Here is a 25,944-nt window from a genome sequence, read left to right as displayed (position 1 = left end):
TCAAATAATCTTATTAATAAATAGGCAAGTGAATTGATTAGATAGGTCCAAAAAAGATATAGATGTCTAAGGAATACCCGAAAAATATTCTACATCTTTAGTAATCAAGGAAATGCAAATCAAATCTATGTTGAAGTTCCATCTCTACATAATCAGAATGTCTATTATCAAAGAAAACACAAATACCAGAAAGGAGTTGGGGAAAGGTACTCTACACAATGTTGGCAACTTAGTGAATCAGTGTAGCCACAACAGAAATCAGTGTGGAAGTTCCACCCAAGAAAACCTATATATACACTTGAAGAAACATAAGTCAGCCTTATGGTAGAGCTATCTGTACACACATTTTTTACACATTCCAAATAGTCACGTTCTACAATAAGCCACCACAGGTAGAAAAGTATGTAAAACTGTTATCTCCAATTAACAATAAAAACAAATCTGAGAGTAGAGCAGTAGATCAACTGGCAGAGTACCAGCCTTGATGGAAAAAATGCCAAGCAAGAGATGAAGGCCATAAGTTCAAGCCTCAGGACTGCCAAACACACACACACACACACACACACACACACACACACACACACACACACACACACACACACAAAACCAATGCTACCTATATTCTTTTAGCCAAACTTCGTATTCTCTTATGATTCATGCACCTATGACAGAGCTAAATACAATGAGAAAGAGATATTTATAATGATAAACTTTTCACCTAACATCTGTTTTCATGGTATTTGATGTTGTTATAATTTGTGGATGGTAGGGAAAAAACAAGTTGTTTAAAAAGTGATACAGGTAGACTCATTGCAACAATGAGATGTACAAATTGTTATGTCAAAAAACCAATTTTACAACTTTGGCAGGGGTGGGGATGAGAAGGGATGGGAAGGGGAAACAAAGGAGGAGGCAACAATGCTTGATAAGAAATGTACTCATGGGCTGGGAAGGTGGCTCAGTGGTAGAGCGCTTGCCTTGCATGCATGAGGCCCTGGGTTCAATTCCTCAGCACCACCTAAGCAGGAAAAAAAAGCCAAAGTGGCACTGTGGCTCAAGTGGTAGAGTGCTAGCCTTGAGCTGAAGTGCAGAGGGACAGCACCCAGGCCCATAGTTCAGGCCCCACGACCGGACCCCCCCACCAAAAAAAAAAAAAAGAAAAAGAAATGTACTCATTATCTTGCCCATGTAATTGTAACCCCTCTGTATGGTATTTTCAATAAAAAAAGAATGATTTACAAAATCCAAAAAAGAAAAGGTAAACTTTTACTGAAGAACCCAGGTATATTTCTTGTGTTGTTTTGTTTTTGTTGTCACTGGACTTGATCTCACAACCTGAGTGCTGTCCCTGAGGTTTTTAGGCTCAAGGTTGATTCTCCACAACTTGGAGCTACAGTTCCACTTCTGGTTTTGTGGTAGTTCATTGGAGATACAGAGTCTTAACAACTCAGTCTTCCACATGCTGATTTCTAACTGCAACTCTCAGATTTCAGCTTCCTGAATTGGTAGGATTACAGGCCTGGTCCGCCAACGCTGAGCCAGAACCTGAGTATTTTCACCACTGATCATTGAAAGAGTTCAATTCTTTTTCCTCCAGACTGCTTGCCACGCACATTTCTCTCTGGATGGCAATTGAGCAAATAGAGAGTTTCCAGTAGTTCACACCTACACATCCTAGCTACTGAAAAGTCTGAGACCTGAGGATAGTGGTTTAAAGCCAGCCCAGACAGGAAAATCTGTGAGACTTTTAGTGCCACTTATCCACAAAAACATCTGTATGTTGAACTATGGCTCAAAAAGTAGAGCTCTACCTTGATCAAATACCCCTGGGATAGACCTCAGGCCCTGAGTTCAAACCCCAAGACAAGCGCACAGGCATATGCATGCGAATGTGTGCTCGCTCGCGCGCAAACACACACACACACACACACACACACACACACACACACACACACAATTTTATAACAGAGTTCTCAAACCTAGCAAGGTGCCATCCTAATCCCTTAATATCCTGCTATGCTATGGAATTAGAAAAGCCTAAACTCTGGCTTGGGCTGCAATCCCTGCTGGTAAACAGCATCTGGAGGGATGAAGTAGCTCTGAGCCAAGACTGACTCACGCAGACCAGAAGCAGGAGTGAGGTCGTACAGGCAAGTCGCCCCTACTCACCCAGAGTGGAAAGGGGAGTGAGGTGACATGGACACATGGCCCCACTCACCCAGACCAGAAGTAGGAGTAAGGTAACACAAACATGAGGCCCCCACTCACTCAAACTAGAAGGAGGAGTGAGGTGACAAAGGCATGCGGCCCCCACTTACTCCATTTACTCCCTCTTCTCCAGGAGGGGAAGCAGGAGTGAGGTGACACAGACACACAACAACTACTTAGCCAGACCAGAAGCAGCAGTGTGGTGGTGCAAGAATGTAGCCCCCACTCACCCTGACCAGAATCAGGAGTGAGGTGGTACAGGCACATGGTCCTTACCCACCCAGACCGGAAGCAGGACTGAGGTGACACAGGCATGGGCCGAACTTTCAGTCAGGAAACAGAAGTGAGGTGATGGCCTCATGCCACACCAAAGGAGCCTTGAGAACCATGGAAGCCCCCTGAGGAGGAAGGCACAGTTCAGAGACCATCCAGCCTTCTCTCCTGCCTTTTGTGAAGGCCTGCTTGGTTCCATGGTGCACTCAGGAGGTCATAGGGCTCGAGCCATGGATGCCGCTGTCCTTTTCCCACTGGTATTGCACCTGCTGCAGCTACAGTAGCAAACTCAAGAAGTTCTAATTCACAGAATGTATACTATGAACCATTAATGTCTTCAGGTACCATGTGCCACTTGCTAGTCACTTAATAAAAGAGTTGCCAATGTCTTCAGTGTTCACTGACTTGTAAAAATGCTGGGTTGGGAATCTTAATATTACTGATTGTCTTTTAATTCCTAGGAATGATGATTTTTGAAAATGCCCATTCTGTGTTCTGTATCTACTAAAAGACTTGTGCAAAGATCAAATTACTTACAGCCTGGTTGTTAAGAGTATAGACTCAGGGACTGGGAAGGTGGATCAGTGGTAGAGTGCTTGCCTTGCATGCCTGAGGACCTGGGTTCCATTCCTCAGCACCACATAAGCAAAAAGAAAAAGCCAGAACTGGCACTGTGGCTCAAGTGGTAGAGTGCTAGCCTTGAACTGAAGAGCTAAGGGACAGTGCCCAGGCCCAGAGTTCAGGCTCCACGACCGGACCAAAAAAATAAAAAGTAAAAGATATAGACTCAGATTCAAATAAATTCAAATTCAATTTTGTCTACTTACTGGCTTTTGGTTAAAGAGGAAGGCACTATAACACTGAGCTTTATTCACTTTTGTACATATGTGAATTGAGCCAGGGACAGGTAGCTCATGCCTATAATCTTACTCAGGAAACTGAGGGCGAAGGATTGTGTTTCAAAGCCAGCCCCGGCAGAACAGGCCCTATGAAATTTTTAGTTCCAATTAATCCCTCAAAAACCACAAGTGGGATGAGAAGGTGGCTCAAGCATGCTTGCCTTGCATGCATGAGGCCCTAGGTTCGAATTCTCAGCACCACATAAGCAGAAAAAGCCAGAAGTGGCACTATGGCTCAAATGTTAGAGTGCTAGTCCTAACCTGAAGAGATGAGACACAGCACCCATTCCCAGTGTTCAGGCCCCATGAACAACAACAACAAACTCCATGACCAACTAAACAAAAACAAAATCAGAAGTGAAGCTGTGGTTCAAGTGGTAGAGTGCTAGAAAGTGGATCAGGAACAGGCCCTGAGTTCAAGTCCCACAATGTACCAGAACAAAACAAAGAAAGAAAGACAGAAAGAAAGACAGAAAGAAAGAAAGAAGGAAAGAAAGAAGGAAAGAAAGAAAGAAATGCAATTAGATACTGGTATTTCCCATCTCCTAGGGTTTATGAATATTCAATAAACAAAATTTATTGAGCATTTCCTATTGAAAAGAGGGATTTTGTCTAACCATTAAGTGATTTATGATGCTGCAGAGCATGCAATAGATATCCTCTACTTCAGTGGAAAGTTGAATGTAAATTTTGTGAGTCCTATTTGAATAGCTGGTGAGAAGCCAAATTGATGAGCCACAGACTCTTCTGAAAAATGGTTTCCTAAGGAAGATTCAGTTTCCCACATGTCAGTTTGCCTTTCTGCTTCTAGTCAGAAAATCTCTAAGGCTCAGGAAAGGATTCAAACTCTCTGTTAAACCATGCGGTAGCCATTTTTATTTTTATTAAAGGAATAAGTACTCTAGACATAGGTGGATCCTGCCTATTATCCTCCCTGCATAGGAAGCTGAGATTTTGAGGATCATGATTTCATACCAGCCCAGGCAAAAAAGTGCATGAGACTTGTCTCAATTAAGCAGTGATAAACCCAGAAGAAGAGGTGTGGCTTAATAATTAAAGTATCATTCCTAAGGAAAAAGCTCTGTTTAAGTTGCCCTAATGCTTCAGGTCATAGGTTGGGACATTGCCACCTACAATACTGCTGGACCCTGCTTTCCCTTGGTGTGATGGCCTACAGCCTGGCTTTCACTCCTGTGCATATAGTCTGTTTGGCCATCGACATTGGGGGTGGCATGATCCGTTTATGGAATATAATGCCCATAAAAACTAACTATGATGTAAACAAAGTTTGACAAGTTGTTAAGTCCAAAGGTACAGTGATAAGGATGATTACTATTTAGCTTTTTTTTGGGGGGGGGTCCTGTCGTGGGGCCTGAACTCTGGGCCTGGGCACTGTCCCTCAGCTCTTCAGCTCAAGGCTAGCACACTATCACTTTAACCACAGTGCCACTTCTGGCTTTTTTCTTTTGGCTTATGTGGTGCTGAGTAATTGAACCCAGGGCCTCATGCATGCAAGGCAGGCGCTCTACCACTGAGCCACCTTCCTAGCCCTAGCTTTTTTCTTTAAATAGTTAATTGCTTTTTGAAGTTTATTTGCTTATTTAATCTAGGAAATCAAAAGTTAATATTTGGGTTTTTGGTGAAATTTGAAACTAGGCAATTAAAAACACTCATTGTCCTCAAATTGAACATTTAAAATTATTAAAACTTTGTTCATTTGTTTTAGTTGTCAGAAATTTGAGCCACGCATGGGAGCTCATACTTGTAATGCTAGCTGCTGGGTCTTGACTGATACAGAGAGGATTATGATTTGATGATAGCCCAGGGAAACATTCACAATATTGGATCTAAATCAATATCTGAACCCAATGCATTGTGCTTTATATTTCATCTACTCAGAAAAGGTAAAAAGAAGGATTGTGAACCATGCTAGCATGGTCATAAACAGAAAACCCTGCCATAAAAATGGATAAAGCAGGGCTGGGAAGGTGGCTCAGTGGTAGAGCGCTTGCCTTACATGCATGAGGCCCTGTGTTCAATTCCTCAGCACCAAATAAGCAGAATAAAAAAAGCCGGAAGTGGAACTGTGGCTCAAGTGGTAGAGTGCTAGCCTTGAGCTGAAGAGCTGAGGGACAGTGGCCAGGCCCAGAGTTCAGCCCCCCCCTCGCAAAAAAATAAGGCTAAAGCAGAGCTCGGCTCAGGTGGCTCATGCCAGGAAGCTACTCAGAAAGTTGAGATCTGAAGATCACAGTTCAAAGCCAGTCTAGGCAGGAAAGTCTGTGAGACTCTTATCTCCATTAAACCACCAGAAAATCAGAAGTGGCACTGTGGCTCAAACAATAGAGCACTTGCCTTGAGCTTAAGAGTGCAAGGACTGTCTCCAGGCCCAGAATTCAAGTCACATGACCAACAAAAACAAAAGTGACTAAAGCAAAAAGAGCAGGTATGTGGCTCACCTTTTAGAGGACCTACCTTAAGTGCATGAAGCCCTTAATTTAACTGCTAGTATAGAATGGAGGAAAGGATATGAAGAAAAGAAGTAAGGGAGGAATTATGATATAATCAAATACTGGAATGATAAGTATTAAATAAAGAGATTACAGGTATTTTATATTAAAAGATACTGATTGTTTACTAAAAGGAAATTATAAAATGTGGAATTAAGGCTGAAATACAGATACAACTTTTGTTTTTCTGTAAAATGATACTTATGTGCCCCTTTAGTTTAAAAGTAGTAAATGAGTTTAAAACAATATGAGTGGTTAGAAATGAATCATTATTTCTTATCAATTTTTCTGCTATATTCACCACTTACAAAATCCAAACAATGTTGATCATTTTAATTATTAATTCATTAATTTAATCTTTCATCTTTAGTGCATAGTCTATTGTGCACATCATTTAAATGTTTGAACTCTTTTCGTTTGTTTGTTTTTTGTCCATCATGGATCTTGAACTCTGGCCTGAGCACTGTCCCTTCGCTCTTCACCTCAAGGCTAGCACTCTACCACTTGAGCCACAGAGCCACTTCTGGCTTTTTCTGCTTATGTGGTACTGAGGAATTGAACCCAAAGATTCAACATGCAAGGCAAGCACTCTAGTACTGAGACAACTTCCCAGCCCTGATCTCTATTTTTCCTTCAGACATGGGACTTGACCACAGGGCATGGGTATTGTCCCAGAACTCCTTTGCTCAATGCTAGTACTCTACCATACCAGTTGAAACCCCAGTGCCATTTCTTGTTTTTAATGGTTAATTGTAAATAGCAGTCTCATGGGAACTTTTCGGCCTAGGATGTCTTTAAAACACCAAATTCATTTCTCAGCCTCCTGAAATGGTAGGATTACAGGTATAAGCCACCTGAACTCAGCTCCTCATTTTTTTTAATGTTATATGTTTAGTTCCCCCTCAAATACATACAAAGTGAGATGCAAATTAACTTTAAATGAACCACCAATTGAGGATGTTGAGATTACAAGTGATTGCAATTTTTTTTTACATTCTTTTATATGTGGGCCTTGAACTCAGGGCCTGGGGGCAGTCCCTGTTCTTTTGTGCTCAAGGCTATTACTCTACCAGTTTGAACCAGTGCTGCTACTAGTTTCTTGCTAACCAGTTTATGAGATAATAGTCTCACAGACTTTCTTACGCAGGTTCTCTTTAAAGCTCAATTATCAGATCTCAGCCTCCTGTGGTGCTATGATTACAGGCATGAGCCACTGGCACCAGATTTTTAAAAAAGGGACAACAATTCATATGCCAGAAGCTTTGACTTATGCCTATAATACTACCTACTCTAGAGGCTGAGATCTGAAGATGATGATTTGAATCTAGTGGTGCAAAAATGTCTCTGTGAATCTTTTATCTCCCATAAAATCCAGAAGTGAAGCTTTGGCTCAAGTGGTAGAGTGTACACTTGAGCAAAAAAGAAGCTCAAGGATAGTACCTAGATCCTGCAATCAAACTCCATTCTTACACACACGCACACACAAACACACACACACACACACAAACATACACACACACACACACACAAAAACCCAAAAGCAAATAGAAAATATGAAGAAATCAATGAAAAATTTTAATATTGTAAGGACTTTTGGGTTTGTAGGTATGACTTAGTTGGTAGGACAATAGCTATTGATTGAAACTATCAGGTACCAAGGACATAAAAATGGAATTATCTGCTCTGTATTTTCCTATTCTCATATGTTCTTATTAGGGAACTCTCTTCTTTTTAAAAAAATTGTTTTAGTGGTGATATAGAGCAGGGTTACCTTTCTGTATGTCAGGTAACTAGTACATTTCCTTCCTTTTACGTAATCTCATCTGTTCCCCCATTCTCTTCCATACCCTCTCTCTCATCTTGACCCTTGACTTGCATGGTTCACTTTCATCAATGTCCAGTACAGACAGAGGGCTCTGCTGCTGCAATATTCTGTGTCCTTCCCCCATCTTCCCTGTATATTATGTGAAGAATACAGACTCATCAGAAAATGAAAAGACAAATTAAGAAAATCCCTTTGTTTTCTTATTGGAACTCATATATATATATATACAGAGAGAGAGAGAGAGAGAGAGAGAGAGAGAGAGAGAGAGAGAGAGAGAGAGAGAGAGAGAGTATTATATAGAAAAGGTGCTTGAGTATTACAACTTGGTGATTTTCGCCAAAGGCTTCCTCTTCTGTTCTTACTATATATGATGCCTAGAGTCCTGTACAGTATGTCATATCCCATTGTGTTTTAAACCTTTCTTCTACATATCAGGGAAAAATGTACCATTTGTCAATTTGATGTTGGTTAACTTTCTTAATATGATTTATTCTAGTGTCCTCCATTTCCCTGCAAATTTCATTATTTTATCCTTTCTAATGGCTCTGTAAAATTTCATTGTATATAGAGAGCATAATTATTGGTTCCATTCATTTATTGTGGGGCATCTGGGTTGTGTACATTTCTTGTCACTGTGAATTGAGCAGCAAGGAACATGGTTGTGCAAATGTCCTTGCCATTTTCTAGTTTCTCCACTTCCCCACCATCATTTGCTGTCTGAATTCAAGATATTTGGATAAGATGGCATCTCAGGATTACTTTGATATTTATTTTCTTTATGGCCTGGGATGATGAACCTTTCCTGAGATGTTTCTTTGCCATTCTTACCTCTTCTTCTGAGAAGTCTCTCCTTAGCTCCTCTGCCAATTTGGTGATTGGTTTATAAGTTTTGGGTGGTGTAGTTTCCTGAGATCCATGTATACATTGAAAATTAGCCCTTTGTCTAATGTATTGCAGGTAAATATCTTTTCCCAATTTGTTTGCTGTCTTTTTAGTTTAGTGGCTATGTCCCTAGCCTGTGTAGGTTTTTTCATGTGATGTAGTCCCATTTGTTGGGTCTCTCTCCTACCTGTTGTGCCCCTGGAATTCTATTCAGGAAGTTCCTGCCAGTACCTATAAGTTCTTTTTTTTTTTTTTTTGATCTGGTCATGGGCCTGAACTCTGGTCCTGGGCACTGTCCCTCAGCTCTTCAGCTCAAGGCTAGCGCTCTACCACTTGAGCCACAGCAACATTTCCGGGTTTTTTTCTTTTTGCTTATGTGGTGCTGAGGAATCGAACCCAGGGCCTCTGGCATGCAAGGCAAGCGCTCTACCACTGAGCCAACTTCCCAGCCCCAAGTTCTTTTTTTTTTTAATGATTACTTTAATGGTAAAAATTTTATTTACTTTTATAAATACATCGCAAGACAAAACTTTTCAAAAATACTTCCCCCCCCAAAAAAAAATTTTTAAAATAAAGGAAAGCTCGTAATAGGTAGGCAGACTGTCTTGAGTCCTCTTTTTGTTCTTAAGGAGAGCTCTCTGCAGTGTAGGACAGGACAATTGCCGCACACCCAATACTGCCATGGGTTTGGCCTTGGGGAGAGAAAAGGCCAACCTGGACTGAGTGTCCTCTCCTGGTCACGGCCATACTTACACGTTCTAGTATCTATAACACTATCTTTGATTATCTAGTATGGATCCTATTATAGTTGGGCTATGCTGTATACAATGTTAACCATTGAGAACATATATCTCTCTCTGCATATATGTCTGAATTATAAAGTATAAGTTGGACTCCAAGTTCAACAAACACAAGTTATTCTCTATGTGTTCCCAGTGTCCCTATGAGGCTCTCTCAACAGCTGTTCATTTTTCCTGTTTAGATAACATTAAACACCATAGTTTTGCTAGGTCAAGAATAAAGATGAGGGGTGAAAATAAACTTTTGCCTTTAAATAGCTTATGATCCTCAACCCTAAACGAGGAGTTAAATTAGAATACATTTTGTTGTTGTTGTTGTTGTTGTCTCCAGAGCGATTACTCCATTACTGGTGAGGCCTGTGAGGTGTGGGGTACTCTCCCAGCCTCCCCCATGCCGCAGGCAGGCGCGTCAGGTGGAGGCGCACACTGGGCCACCCCGTTCGCATCACAGGGCTCACAACGCAGGAAGGGGCCCACGTCACAGGCGGCCCGCGGAGCAGGGCCAGGGGGTGAGCAGAGCTGCCCCTAGCACGGGTGTGCCTGATGCATGGCAACCGTCGCAGGGGCCAACTGGAGTAAGTGGTTACAGGGTCGAGGCACACAGTGCAAAATTGCGGGAAATGGAGCTCAACTACCGGTGCTCGGCATGCAGCTGCCCAGCTCGCACCTCAGCACCTATAAATTCTAATGTCATCCTTATTCTGTCTTATAGTAGTTTGGCTGATTTCAATGTAGGTAATCCATTTTGAGTTGATGTTAGTGCAAGCAGAGATCCACTTCTAGTTTTCTGCCTATAAATGTCCAGTTTTCCCAACATCAATACTTGAAAAGGCTATGTGTGTGTGTGTGTGTGTGTGTGTGTGTGTGTGTGTGTGTGTGTGTGTGTGTGTGTGTGTGTGTGTGTGTGTGTGTGGTGTGGGGGGGGTCGAGGGGCTTGAACTCTGGGACTCGGAGCTACCCTTCAGCATTTCATCTCCAGGCTAGTACTTGAACCACAGTTCCACTTCCCATTTTCTTGTGGTTTATTGGAGCTAAGAGTCTCATGGACTTCCCTGGCCCTGCTGGCTTTCAACAACCATCCTCAGATCTCAGCCTTCTGAGTAGCTAGGATTAATGGCATGAGCCACAGGCACCCGGCAAGGCTATGTTTTTTCCACACAACATCTTTCGCTCTTTTGTCGAATATCAGATGATTGTAAGTATGTGGTTTTATTTATGTGGTCTTTTCATCTTTTTAAATACTTTTTTATTGTAAAAATAATGTGCAAAGCGGTTACAGTTACATAAGTTAGGTAATGAGTTCATTTCCTCTCAAGCATTGTTACCTCCTCCTTTGTATTCCCCCTACCATCCCTACCCTTCCACCTCCACAACTACTCCTTTCCATCCACCCTCCCCACTCCCTGCCTAAATTGTAAAGTTCGTTTTTGAACATACTGTCTTGATCTCATTGTTAAAATTGGTCTATCCCTAGTTAAGCATTTGGATTTTTCCCTTCACCTCCCAATGCTAGAGAAATGTGTATACAAGATACAGGGCACCAACATCAAAGAAACAAAAAAAAACAACACATAACTTAGGTTTCAAGATTGGGTGGAAGAATGATTACTGTTGACTTAATTTGATAAGTGTTCTTTAGTTTTTAATGGTAAGGCTTATTAACTCAAAGGGGGAGCAAAAACATTCAGAATAGTAGAATGTGGCTACTACTCATTTGATGTGTGTGGATAGATTATGATTAATAAAAATATATCTATTAATTCCCAGTGGTAGACTGCTATGCTAACTGGGAGGAGACTTTGGTAATGCCAGGGGTTTGAATACTGGTAATGAAGCAGAATATAAGGGGAGATCATTTGCTAAGGATGTAACTTCCTAGGCTCATAACAAATACATTGTAGTAGAATGCTAAGTGATGATCAAATGAGCACCAAATTTTATTTGTTGACTTCTTTGTTTTGTGAAGTCCAGGGGTTTGAACCTAGAACCTGGGTGCTGTCCCTTAATTTTTTCTCAAGGCTAGTGTTCTACCAGTTGAACCACAGCTTCATGTCCATAATTTTAGTGGATAATTGGAGATCAGTCTTTCCAATTTCCGCTTTGGGCTTGCTTCAAACCTGATCTTCAGGTATCAGCCTCCTGAGTAGCTCGCATTCCAGTTGTGAGCCACCAGAGCCTGGCTAGAATCACATGTTAAAAGTATTCACTAGGTGAATCAGACGTGTCTAGCTACTATTTGAGAACTTTGGTTCCAGTGGGTCATGTCAGATTTAGAATAACATCAGAATTTTTCTTCTTGTAACCTGCAGCATCCAATATCTATATCATTTATTCCGATCTTCATGTCTGATCTTTTTTTTCTTCATTGTACCTTTTTTTCTTACTTCACAAGCAAGCATGTCAGTGATGTTTTCCTTTTCTGAAGCAAGTTACGTCCTTTCCCATCACTGAGGGATGTACTTGCTGTTCTTACTGCCTGGAGTACCTGTTTCTAGTTAATTGCATGGATGATGGCTCTCAGGTTAATTGTCTCCTCCTCAGGGATATCTCCTCACATACCTGCTGTGAAGTTATTGCCACAAAACTACCAATGTCATGTCTCTGATATATAGAAATTATCATTATGATTTCTGGTTTTCTTTTCAGCATGAAATTGATGAGGTGAGAGCCACATTCACTTGTTTCTCCAACACCTATAATAGTGCCTGGTCCTTAGTGCTCAGGAGCCTTGCATGGGGATCAGCCTTTTCCAGCTCAATTTTCCTAGCTTCTGGTCAGGACAGCTCTTGAAGCTGATGTCTGGTGGTTAGCAGTCATTCCCTCTCGTTCTTTGTGCCTTTCTGTGTTGCTGAGTCCACCTCAGAGCAAGATCAGTGCCTGACACTTATTTGCTGCTATGGAAAGATTGGTATGACATCATACAAGTTATGGGAATTGTTTTGTGAAGCTGTTTGAGGAGACGCATCCCCATACAAGTTCTCCAAGACAAGTGTTTCCCATGCCCAGGAGTGCATTCCACAATTCAGCATCCAAACTATCACCTACTCCCTGATGCACTCACTGTATATTCCTATTTCCATTAAAAAAAGAAAAATTCAAGATATGCCTTTGATGATTTGTCATTGAATTACTGAAACAAAGTATATAATTTGGGGGCTGGGAAGGTGGCTCAGTGGTAGAGTGCTTGCCTTGCATGCATGAGGCCTTGGGTTCGATTCCTCAGCATCTCATAAGCAAAAAGAAAATAAGCCTGAAGTGGCACTGTGGCTCAAGTGGTAGAGCGCTAGCCTTGAGCTGAAGAGCTGAGGGATAGCGTCCAGGCCCAGAGTTCAAGCTGACAACCGGACCCTCCCCCCCCAAAAAAAAGTATATAATTTTATGTATTTGTAAGTTTTTGTCCATCTCTCTTGAGCCCTGGGCATATTTCTATGTGTTTGCAGCTTGGAAAGGGAAATACGGTTTAATTCAGGATAGTCAAAAACATTTTGGGAGGGAATACCAACATTCCATCTGATGTTCTACAGATGGCCATCTTGGCAAAGGAACTAATTAGACTGTTATAGCATAAGAGACTTGTCCTGATTTCTAATGAATTTCCTCTGGGGTCACAGAGAGCGATCCTACTGCATATGTGTCCCTTGGCTACACCCGAGGGACCAGGTCTCCTCTGAAAATCTAATGGCATGGGGGTAAGAGAAATTAAAACACAGAACCCAGCTTCCCACATTACTAGGATTACAGGCCTAAGTCTCATATACTAACTCATAACTGCCTTTTTATACATTGTGTAGCCTTTTTCATTATATTCAACTCATAGACAGATATACAAATATATGTTAATATTTATTGATCTATTTATAATCAGTGTTATATCTAGAAACACAAAAATATATATTCATATAATTATAATCAAAGTTATATTACCAGTTTCCCCAATAATGTTATACACTAATATTATGTGAAAAAATGCTTACTATTGAAAATGTTAAAAGCCCTTTTAGTATGAAAAATCATATTCGATCTTATACATCATATAATAAACTATATAAAATGTAATGAATATAGCATGTATTTCCATATATCTGATTTAATTACTTCCTGATGTTGTGTTTGTCCATCTATGTAAGCCTTCTTTCTTCTATTGATGATGGCTTATACTTTCCAGTGTCGATATTTCCTATGTATTTTGTCAAATATATTCAGCCCTAAGTAGATTTTTTATATTAACGGAGCCAAATTTTTCTTCAATATTTCCCAAAGCACAATGAATATGTATACAGGCTTGAACTCATTGTTGGAAGAAAGTCCCACATACCACTATAAGTATTGTAGCATTTGTCCCAATTGACAGAACAGCTTTCTAGGTCATCTGATCTGGTATGTCCTAAAGCTTTTGTAACCACCTTATCACCCCATGCAGGCATGGCCTGGCTTCCTTGCAACTCCCTGTGCACTTAACCGTTCCCTTTATATCCAGTAGGCTGTCTTGTTCAGCCCGCTGTCACTTTGTGTTTGCCCACACCCAGAACATATGTGCATGGTGCTTTACATTGTAGGTGAAAAAAAAAACACATTTAAGACTCATGAATTGTATAACATAACATAGACATTGACATTTTAATAACGTTAGAAAAATAATAGAGACGTGGAGAGAGTGGGCATCCTTGTCTCGTTCCTGAGTTAAGAGGAAATAGCTTTAGTTTTTCACCATTGAGTATAATGCTGGCTGTAGGTTTGTCATATACAGCCTTTATTGTATTGAGGAATGTTCCATGGATTCCTAATTTTTCCAAAACCTTCATCATGAAGGGGTGTTGGATCTTGTCGAATGCTTTTTCTGCATCTATTGAGATAACCATGTGGTTCTTATTCTTGCTCCTGTTGATGTGATGAATAATATTAATTGATTTGCGTATATTGAACCAGCTTTGCATCCCTGAAATGAATCCTGTTTGATCATGTGGTATGATTTTTTGGATGAATTGTTGAAGTCGATTGGCCAAAATTTTGTTGAGAAGTTTTGCATCAATGTTCATCAAAGAAATGGGACTATAGTTCTCTTTCTTTCATGAGTCCCTGCCTGGTTTTGAGATGAGGGTCATGACTGCTTCATAGAATGTGTTCGGTAGTGAGCTTTCTCGTTCAATTTCATTGAAGAGTTGGAGGAGTATTGAAGGCCTTGTAAAATTCCGCTGTAAAACCATCTGGTCCTGGACTTTTCTTAGCTGGGAGGTCTCTTATTGCTGTTTCTATTTCAATGCTTGATATGGGCCTGTTAAGCTGGTTTAACTCATCTTGGTTTAGTTTTGGCATGTCAATATTTGCTAGGAAAATCCATTTCTCTCAAGTTCTCAAACTTATTAGCATAAAGTTTTGAGAAATATTTCCTTATAATTTTCTGAATGACATAGCTAGCAAGACCAATAGAAAGCCCACTGATTGGGAGAAGATCTTTACTAGCCATACAAAGGACAAGGGTCTCATATCTAAAATATACTTGGAACTCAAAAAGTTAAACCACCCAACAACAAATCCTCAAAGAAACAACTGCCCAATAAATAAGTGGGCGAAAGACTTAAAGAGAAGCTTCTCTGAAGAAGAAAGAAGGATGGCCAATAGACACATAAAGAAATGTTCAACATCCCTAGCCATAAAAGAAATGCAAATCAAAACAACATTGAGATATCACCTCACTCCAGTTAGAACAGCAAAAATCAAGAACTCTAACAACAACAGATGCTGGAGGGGATGTGGACAGAAAGGAACCTTACTTCATTGTTGGTGCGAATGTAAACTTGTTCAACCACTTTGGAAAGCAGTATGGAGGTTCCTCAAAAGACTTCACATAGATCTCCCCTATGATCCAGCAATCCCACTTTTGGGCATTTACCCAAATGTTTACAAACAAGACCACACTAAAGCTACCAGCACAACTATGTTTATTGCAGCATTATTTACCATAGCTAAGACATGGAACCAACCCAGATGGCCCTCAGTAGATGAATGGATCAAGAAAATGTGGTATATATACACAATGGAATTCTATGCCTCCATCAGAAAGAATGACATTTCCCCATTTGTTAGGAAATGGAAAGACTTGGAAAAAATTATATTAAGTGAAGTAGGCCAGGCCCAAAGAAACATAGGTCCCATGGTTTCCCTTATTTGCAATATCTAGTATAGGTATGAGTCAAGCAGAAAAGGTCAGATAATGTGATGTTAGGAAAATGAACCCTTAAATATGTATTTTAATGTTTTCGTTTCTTTCATGCATGTGTTTCTAACGCATTTATAAGATTATTTCTTTGTTGCTTTGTATGTCCCTCCCCCACAGTGTAAGCCCCGCTTTCACTATATTTGATGTCAGTATAACATGTGGAGGAGATGGGGACAAACAAGTCGTTTAAGGATTCAGGTGGACCTGTTGCAACAATGAGAAGTACAAAATATCATGTCAAAACCAGGTTTACAATGTCGGTGTGGGGGGGGAGGGGGGTATGATTGGGTGGGGGGTAGGGGGGAGGCTGGGAAGGGAGGTGAAAGGTAAACAAAGGAGTAGGCTGCAATGCTTGGTAAGTAATGTATGCATTATCCTGCCCATGTAATTGTAACCCCTCTGTACAGTATGTTCCCAAATAAAATAAAATTAAATTAAAAAAAATAAGTAGAATGATCATTTTACAACAATCAGGACCAAAAAGAAAAATAAAGATTTTCTAAAGAAGAGGGGAAGCAATCTCCTAATCTGGATTGTCTTCTAAGTTGCCTTCAGACACATATTCTGCCTCAGACTCCTCAAAGGGATCTACTTCCTCATTAAAGGCAGTATTTTCTTCCTGAGTCTAGGGAGGGACAGATTCTTATTTCTCAATTGGAAATTGGATCTCCAGCAGCAGGACAGATTGGTCTGGATAATCTGTGAGGACAGATTCCCTTTCCTCAACTGAATCTAGACTTTGAACCTAACATTGGTTTTCCTGAACTTAGACTGGGGTCATTTTCCATTAGCATATATTTACCCTGCACTTCAAAACCAATACTTTTTTACTGGTTTGGATGTGATCTAGGTGAATTGTGAACATCAATGGAAGACATGCTGGATCATCTTCCTTGGTGGTATGTGCATGTACACCTACATCACATGTGGCGTTCAGAACCAGTGGGATGTCCACAGGACTCAAAACCTACTTGAGCCTTTCTACACATTTAAAAAGCCTCTATGTTCACATGCTTTCTGGAGTCCAGTTTTGGCTTCCAATCTCCATCAGTCACCATAGGCGACATCACAGATGGGTTTTTTATCTGTAGTTCAGCAGGAAGTTCTCTACATTGACAGAAACATAAGAATGGAAATAGGTACAGGAGTCTTAGAGTAGACTCTAGAAGTTAAAGTGTGACTAAACTTCTATGAGGATTTAATAGGAGAAGCTGTAGAACTTGAGTTTGGACTGAACACTGATGAGAAGGTAGGGTGTTTCTAATGAGTGGTTATGTCCAAGTTCTTTTAAAATGGGAACAGACATTACTAGGCATAGAACATCCATAAAAGGACATTTTGCCAAGCTGGGTAGTACAAAGGGCTCTTGGACAAGCAGGCCCATCCCTTGAGACCTAGGTTCCATCCCTACTCACAAGCTCTAAGGCATATAAACAAGTACTACTTACTCTTTTTCTTGGTCTCATGGGTCATGCTTTGCTCCAGCTGGTCCAGAAGGATATGTAAGCAGGACAGCATTTCTGAAGAGGGCATGTTGAGCTTGTCATACTTTGTAAGTTTTTTTAGGATGTCAAGTTTCTTGTGCTCAAAAATCATCATGGTAGAAGTCCATCCAAATAGTTAAGACGGAACAATCGATGCTGTTGGCAAATTGTTGACAAGGAAAATGAGAGTCCGCCCTCTCCATCCTGAGCTTTCTACCATAGACCCTTTCTGGCAGGACTAGAATGTTGGGAAGTGGGAAGAGACTCCTGGAAGCAGGATGCTGCTCACAACCCACTTCTAGAAATTTCTAATACAATCCTCCAAAATTCTCCCTGTGATGGACAGAGAAAGTTGTTTCCCCACTGTATCTGACTTGCTACACACAACCCTCCCTGTCATTGAGGGATTGTGATCCATGCGGGCATGGTCATAAACAGAAAACCCTGTCATAAAAATGGCTCAAGCAGAGCTGAGCTCAGGTGGCTCATGCCTGTAATCTTAGCTACTCAGGAGGCTGAGATCTGAAGATCCCAGTTCAAAGCCAATCTAGGCAGGAAATTGTGTGAGACTCCTATCTCAATAAACCACTAGAAAACCAGAAGTGGCACTGTGGCTCAAACAGTAGAACACTCGTCTTGATTTGAAGAATGCAGGGACAGTGTCCAGGCGCAGAGTTCAAGTCACATGACCAACAAAAACAAAAGTGACTAAAGCGAAAAGAGCAGGTGTATAGCTCACTTTGTAGAGCACCTACCTAAAATACATGAAGCCCTGAGTTTAATTGCTAGTATTGAAAGGAGGAAAGGATATGAAGGAATGGAATGAAGAAAAGAAGGAAGGGAGGAATTTTGATTTAACCAAATACTGGAAAGATGTGAAGTATTAATTAAAGTTATTACAGGTATTTTATATGAAAAGATACTGATTGTTTACTAAAAGGCAAATTATAAAATGTGGAATTCAGGCTAAAATACATGTACAAATTTGTTTTTCCGTAAATTGATACTTACATACTTCTTTTGTTTAAAAGTAGTAAATGAGTTTAAAAAATCGAAGAGTTGTTAGAAATGAATCATTATGTCTTATCACTTTTTCTGCTACATTCACCACCTAAAAAATTGAAACAATGTTGATAATTTCAATTATTAATTCATTAATTTAATCTTTCATCTTTCGTGTATATTCTATTGTACACATCATTTAATTATTTGAACTCTCTTTTTGTTTGTCTTTTGTCAATCATGGGTCCTGAACTCTGGGCCTGGGCACTGTCCCTTAGCTCTTCACCTCAAGGATATCACTATACCACTCGGACCAAAGTGCCACTTCTGGACTTTCTGCTTATGTGGTACTGAGAAATCGAACCCAAAGGCTCATACATGCAAGGCAAGCACTCTACCACTTAGCCACCTTCCCAGCCCTGAACTCTGTATTTTTTCCTTTAGACATGGGGCTTGAATACTGGGCATGGGTGCTGTCCCAGAGCTTCTTTGCTCAAAGTTAGCACTCTACCATACATGTTTAAACCATAGTGCCATTTCTTGTTTTTTAATGGTTAATTGGAAATAGCAGTCTCATGGTAACTTTTCTGCCCAGGGCTGGCTTTGAAACACCATCCTCATTTCTCAGCCTCCTGAGAAGGTAGGATTACAGGCGTGAGCCACCTGTACACTTGTGCTCATTTGTTTTTCTTTTAACTGTAATAAAAGTTTAGTTCCCCCACCTAAATACGTGCACACTGAGATGCAAATTGGCTTTAAATAAACCACTAGTTGAGGATGCTGAGATTACAAATGATGGCAAATTGTTTTTAACTTTTTTTAATATGTGAAGCTTGAACTGAGCGCCTGGTTGAAATCTCTGTTCTCTTGTGCTCAAGGCTATCACTCTACTAGTTTGGCCCACAGTGCCCCTTTTAGTTTCTTGGTAACCAGTTAATAAGATAATTTACTCACAGACCTTCTTACCAAGGCTGTTACTAATCCTCGATTATCAGATCTCAGCCACCTGAGTTGTTATGATTACTGGCATGAGCCACTGGCACCAGTTTTTTAAAAGGCAACAACAGATTACTTTAGGGGAGGTTGCAGGAGGAAAGAGCTAGAGGCTAAACAAGCTCTCACATACAAAATAGTTGTAGTGTTCCAGTGAAGAGTCCTAGGCCAGAGAATTACTAAGTGTGCCATCACAGTACAGAGAGTTTGGCCAGAGAGGGAAAATACAGGCAAGGAGACATATCTGAGCACTTGCCATTAGCTGCAGCTGCAGTGGCGGCAGCAATGACAGCAGCCTAGCCACCAAACGAACAACACAGAGTCTGGGACAATGGTGCCAGAAACAGCAGGTGACAGGATTCTTCTTAAAACCAGAAAGGGCTGACAAGTAGCAGGTATCTTCTTCCTGCAGATCACAGACCAGAGACAACCCAGGAACCAAGACTCCAGGGTAAATTGAATCCTGACATACTCACCCGCACTCACCCCCGGAGGTCTCCATATTTGATATTAAAAAGGCCCAGCTGAGGAGCTAGCTCCAACTCAGGCCTTGGAAAAAAAACAAACGAGTCATTTAGGAGGTCACAGGCACCTGACCTGACCTGCCAGGCTCAGCTCCTCCCTGGGAAAATTCACCCAGCCCAAGCAGACAAAGCTCTGCCATGAGGGGAGTAACGTTCTTCACTGGGTAAACAGAGCCAGAGGCTGCCCCTCCCTACAGCAGCCTAGACAATCAAGTAAAATTCAGTAAACATAAACCCTGAGAATGGCTCCAGGCTGGGCTCTGTGAGTGTCTCAGAAGCTACCCCTCAGGGAAAAGCTACAATTTGCTGAAAGGCCTCAGTTCTACCCAGAACCTAGCCTCATCACAACTTCTTCAAACTAGAGGAAACAGCCATCTCCCTCTTTTGTGAAACTCAAAGCAGATCTCTCTCTCATTGAACTAGCCTGGGAGGAGGATCACAAAATCCTGGGTAAAGCAGAGCATTTTTCTGCCTGCTCAAACAAATTGACTTAAGAATACAATCTAGCCACAGGCAAAACAAAAAACACAAGCAGATTAGAGACTCCATCAAGAAACTGGTTACAGACACAGGGAGATACAGGATCTTCCCATCTAATCCCTCCCCGCCCACTCCCAAAGAAAAGAGCTCTTTGTTGTACCTTTTTTGTTTTTTTGTTTTTTTAAAAAATTGTTTTCTATTAATCTTTTTTTCTCCCCTCCTATTTTTTATTTTAGGTGTATGTGTGTGTGTGTGCTTTGTTTAAATCTCTACTGACCTTTTGGTCCTTTTTTCCTTTTTTTTTTCTTTTTCATTCTTTTCATTTTTCTTCTGTTTCCTTCTTTTTTGTGTGACTTAATTGCTGTTCTGCTCATCCTCAGATATATGCCGTCATCAAATATTAGATTGAAAGACCATAGTCCCCTAGGATACTTTCATCAATGGGAGGGCACCCCAGAAACTCAGGCTCCAGGCCGGGAGATGCAATAAACAAGTGGAGTTTATTTGACGTTTACGCAAACGGACTCTCTGCCATGGTCAGTCAGAGAGCCCTGAGCAGCGGTTACAAGCCTTTTTAAAGGCAAAAAAAACCCAAATGATTAAAGCATAACACAAAGCATCCCATGATTGGTCCATTTAAAGGTCACCATATACGCCAAAAATCACTTTGCCAAGTGGGAAATTTTGTAACACTCTTTGTAAAACATTTGGCTCATGGTTGGTTTAAGGGGGGTTTACATGGTTACAGGCCTATGATTGGTTGACATTTGGCTTAGCTTGGGGTCTTGCCAGGTGGTCGTTATCTCAAGGTCCTGTCTGAGGAATTTCTAAATGGGAACTGAGGAACACGTACTGTCTGTTCTTTATCTATGACCACTGACCTTGTTCTGGGGCCGGCATCTGGTCTCTGAAACTTCTTAACTCATTTCTGGGAAGGGAAGGGTCAGTGCTAGCGTAAGCAAGTTTACAGAAGCACAATCAGCAGTTAGCAAGTTAGTAATGGTTAATGGGCAATTTTTTATCTTTCATTTCCCCCTTCTTCTCTCGACTAATTTTAATCTTAAAATTCATGGTGTCTCTATATTATCTTGTGGGGTGTCAGTTTTTCTCAGTGCTTGGTATTGAGATCTCAGAACTAATAGATGGACTGTGCTGATTTTTTTTCTTTTACAAAAGATACCAATCTGTTGAGTATACCATTTGCAACATACTCCTACCATTTGCTACATACTTAAACTTTATGAGGTTTGTCTTAAAGACAATTTTTAAATTGACCCAATTCCTTTTCCAAGGCTTTCTTTACCATTTGCTACATACTTGAACTTTCTGAGGTTTGTCTTAAAGACAATCCTTACTTTTTAAATCCTTTCTTCTCCAAAGAGGACATTTTTTCCCCAATTCCTTTCTCAAAACTCTCTTTACTACCCTCCTCTTTGTTACAATTCCTTGAGCTTCTTTGTGTCTAGAGTTTAAAACTTCCCAATTTTTCCTGTGGCTTGTGAAACCAAGTTATCTCAGAACAACCTCAAGGTACCACTGGGCTGGAGAAGCTTGCTAGATTTTAAGGCTAAGAGTATTACTTCCATTGATAACACACTCAGGTTATTACCATACCAGAGCCAAACTAGGCTGTGACCATAGAGTGGATTTCCAGTCACTATGCACTGAAGTACCTAAGGCAAGCAAGCCAGTGATATCCTTGTCCCCAATATCCACTGTGGGAAGAGAGGGTTTCTGGATATCACCCAAAAGAATGTCCCACAAGATCTTAGATTTAGCAGCAGTCAACCAGGAAGCAGACTCAGGTCATGGAATCAGGAAGGAGTTTCTCCAGGTGGTTGTCAGGACGTCATCGAACTTTACCCATTAGGGTATGCAACAGCAGCAGCAGCAGCAGTAGGGTCTCTCAGTGGCTCCAAGGGACTGTCATACCTCATGCTGGGCTGTAAATTCCTACACAGACTGGTTAAGGATACATTGCATAGGCTTGGCAGACTTTGATCCTGCTAGTTTTTAAGATCTTTAAACAATAGTCCAGGACAATTTACCAAAATCACAACTTTTTTATTAACCAGATATTTTTGTAAATAGACACAGAAGGCTCAGAAGGCTTAGTCTTGTAGCCATCTCTGACAGATGCAGTCTCCACACCTTGCACACCAACAACTATTAACACTATTCTTTATGCCTTTTTTAAAAAAATTATTTTATCTATTTTGCCTCATTTTTTCAAAACTGACTATGGACCCTTGATCTTAAAATGGGGGTAGAAGGGCGAAGTTCCATCTTCTGTAACTTCTTCAAGCTGACTTCAGGGGCATTGATCTTACTTAGCCAGGAACCTATAACCTTAGCCTATTTTACACAGAGGCTATCAGGGTTAGATGTCATTAAGAACAATATTTAACTTTTGACAACTGCACAGACCTTTTCTCCGGCTACAGCAATGTAGCTTGTTTAGCACTCTGGTTTGCAAAAGCATCTTTCTAGATGGCTTAGGAATGTGATCTCTAATGATCCCAACAATGCCTAAGTTATCTTTGCAGGCCTTTAGACAGATATCAATAGAAATACACTCTCAGGTTTACAAAATTTTTCCTGAGCAGATGAACTTCATGTAACTAGTGTCAGCTCAATTAGAGCTGCCAATTAGAGCTTTTGGCACATAAAGGGGTTGAGATTTAAACTATCCCCCACATTTTATAACATTAAATTTTTACTATCACAGAGGACTGGCAAGTTCCTGTCCCTTACAAGGTAGTCATGAACATTATGCATGCTTACAAACTATCTCCCATGACCTCCTGGCTCTGACCAGTTTTGAAGGGCAACACAAAAATGATTCTAGGATCTGACATTTTTGCCATCCAAGCAGTGACTTACTGTCTCTAGATGTTCCTCCATTGCTTTTGTCCTAGGAGTGTCTTCTCCACATTGGGATAAATGCCTCATTGGCATTTCCCTTTAGCTGGTCGCTGGACCTGAACTCGGGGCCTGAGTGCTGTCCCTCAACTGTACAGTTCAAGGCTAGTACTCTGCCACTATGAGTCCCAAAGCAACTCTGCTTGCTCTTTCAGCACTCTGCTGGCTGAGTAGAGGTTACAGTCTCACAGGGACCTTTTTGTGCCTGGGCTGGCTTTGAACCAGTTTGCAGATCAATGAGTCTTATAAAAGGCCACCTTACTCCAATTAAAAGCAACAAGGCTGTCAACATAGAAGTAGCTTTTAAGCATGCTCTTACCTGAAACTTATTAAGAGTCAAAGTTATATCAAACAAACTTGTAAGAATCCTCTGTGCTTTGCTCTGGGCTTTGCTGGAAAATTAAAAAAAAAAAAACCCTATAAGAGCAAACTAGAATAGCAATCATTTTGATAATACTAAACTTTTTTCTTGGTGTACATTGAGGCCAATGTTAAGAACAATTTTACATTTAAACTTTATATCCAAAAATCCATTTCCTATTTTTTAAGTCTCCTTTAATCTTCTTTTTAATATTGTATACCTCAGTTTTTATTTGCATTTTGAAAAGATCCCTTGAAATCTTGAGGCCAAGTGTCACTCATTACCTCTTGGCTGCTTGTTTTATAACAGATACACATTAAGATTTTTAAACTCAAATGACAATTTTTCCTTAATGCGAAAATAACAATCATCATAACTGAACCAAAAAGCTAGACTTAACGCCTTTATAACTTTTAAAAACATCCTAATTGCAGAACATATTTGAAAGTAAGCCACATTATACAAATAACTTTTTAACCCTCTTTTTAAGGCCTTCCTAATTTTAATGTTAACACACACAAGGGAAGTTTTAGCAATACTAATCAGATCATCACATCACTCATTTTAACCATCATGTTTTCAGTGTCTATCTGCAGGGAAAAGAGAGAACAAAGATGGACCACTCAGCCACTTCTATGGAATGGGCACACACCCAATCTGACTCTTTAGGTTTAGATGAACTGCGTTTGTGCCAGCTTGCCCTCTTTCACCATGCGTGGACTATTCCCCGGGCTTGTCCCACCATGCATGTCCAGCTGAACTGAACTTCTGCTTGTTCACCCCTCACCCCTAAAGATAGGTCTTCTGTTGGCTTCTAAGTTTTTCCCCTTTTCTTATCTCTTGGTTTTCGAATGAAATACACAGTTTTTAGACAGACAGAAAAAGTAATGTCTTTGATGGTGTTAAACTAACCTTTATATTTAAATTTTTAATATTTATCCCCAAATTTTAGCCAAGGGAACTAGATCCCAAAAACCAATGCATTTTTGTTAAGCCAGATAACTTGATTACAGTATAAACAGTCTTATGCATTTAAAACATTAGTTTTTTAAAATACCAGATTTTCTAATTTGCAAGTTAAAGAAACTTTAAAGAGCCATTTAAAACAATGTGAAAAATTTTGAAACATTTTTGTTAATGTCCAAACCTCATAACCTTTTGAACTTTTAAATTTATACTCACCCAATTGTTACAGCATGCTGACAATTCTTATCTTTGAACACATTCACAGACACACAAAAAACAGTCACACTCTGGTTTGCAATAGCATCTTTCTAGATGGCTTAGGAATGTGAACTCTAATGATCCCAACAATGCCTAAATAGACAGATATTAATAGAAACACACTCTCAGGTTTAACCTTTTGAATTTTTAAATTTAAACTCATCCAATTGTTACAGCATGCTGACAATTCTTATCTTTGAACACGTTCACAGACACACAAAAAACACTCACACAGATCTTAAAGCGCGAAAAAATCAAAATCAGTCATACGTACACCTTTTAAAGTTTTTAAACAAAAATTTAAGACAGTATTTCTTTTAAACTAGGTACCTTTGTTGGGCTTTATTTTCCCAGAGCTTGTTTGTCTAGCAAGGCAATTCACTAATTAGTCTCTTGAATCCCTTCTGTTGGAGGAGAGCTGGGGGAGGGGGTCACCTAAAACTAAACTAGTCAGATTTTTTAATCCAATTTTAGACAAGAGCACTTCACAAATTGTTACATTGTCAGGACTAGCTGAAAAAGTCCAAACCAGGCACACAGCCTTCTACACCCTCCTTGCCGGCAGCCTCCACAAGGAGAAAATGCAGCCTGAGGCTTGAAGGGAACCAAACTAGCCCAGCTGGAACTTTTATTCTCCCAGAGATGTTTAAATAAATAAATAACAAAAATACAGATAAACACAAAAATAAGGATCCACATTTAAAACTGGTACCAATTCTAAAACAGAAATAGACAAAAACTGAAGGCTGAGTTGGGGACTAATGGGCCCAAGTTCATTCCTACCGGAACCCTGTGCTGCTCCCACTCAGCAAGCTGAATCCAGAGTCTGCTTAGTGAGCCTGCCACACTCACCCAGAACTTCCCTACCCCAGAAAACATAAAACAAACACACACACTAAAGTAAACAAGACAAACAAGTGGCCACAAAGACAAAATCAAGACTCAGTGAATGGGGCTACATCTCACCACCATTCGCTTACCAGGCGACTCAACACCCCCTACTCACCTCCGGAGGATTTTTCTTTTAGATTCCTGCAGACGTTGACTGAGGGGCCTTCCAAGGCAGAGGAGAATTCCCAGTCATCTTGGGGCAAAGGAAAAGTAAAACCCCTAGCAGCCGTCCCCTCAGACTGACAGATTCTCCCCCACGCTCAGACCCCCCTCAGCCAAGGCCCAAGGCTGAGATCTAACTGGGGCCACTTGCAGGTGGTCAGTGGCAGCTTCCTAATTGACAAACAAGCAAGTTACAAAAGCAGAAGGAGCAGTTTTTGTTTTCAAACGAACTAGGACAGGGTCTCGGGGTGTCCTAGGAGGGGACTCACTTGTTGTCCCATCTCTATAGA

The 25,944-nt window shown here is 40.6% G+C and overlaps 1 long non-coding RNA gene across 1 annotated transcript; it reads right to left on the bottom strand.

Moving 5' to 3' along the window:
* Positions 1-22,009: 22,009 nt before the first annotated feature.
* Positions 22,010-25,681, bottom strand: LOC138824122 (uncharacterized). The gene is made up of 3 exons (XR_011371003.1): positions 25,608-25,681; positions 23,336-23,408; positions 22,010-22,056 (listed from the first exon to the last, which is right to left on the bottom strand). It is a non-coding gene; the product is annotated as an uncharacterized lncRNA (long non-coding RNA).
* Between the last annotated feature and the right edge of the window lie 263 nt (positions 25,682-25,944).

Source organism: Dipodomys merriami, unplaced genomic scaffold (assembly GCF_024711535.1).
Source record: "Dipodomys merriami isolate MVZ:Mamm:240054 unplaced genomic scaffold, mDipMer1.0.p SCAF_1260, whole genome shotgun sequence".
NCBI lineage: Eukaryota > Metazoa > Chordata > Mammalia > Rodentia > Heteromyidae > Dipodomys > Dipodomys merriami.
Note: the sequence above shows the minus strand (reverse complement) of the source record. Positions and strands in the feature narration are given on the sequence as shown.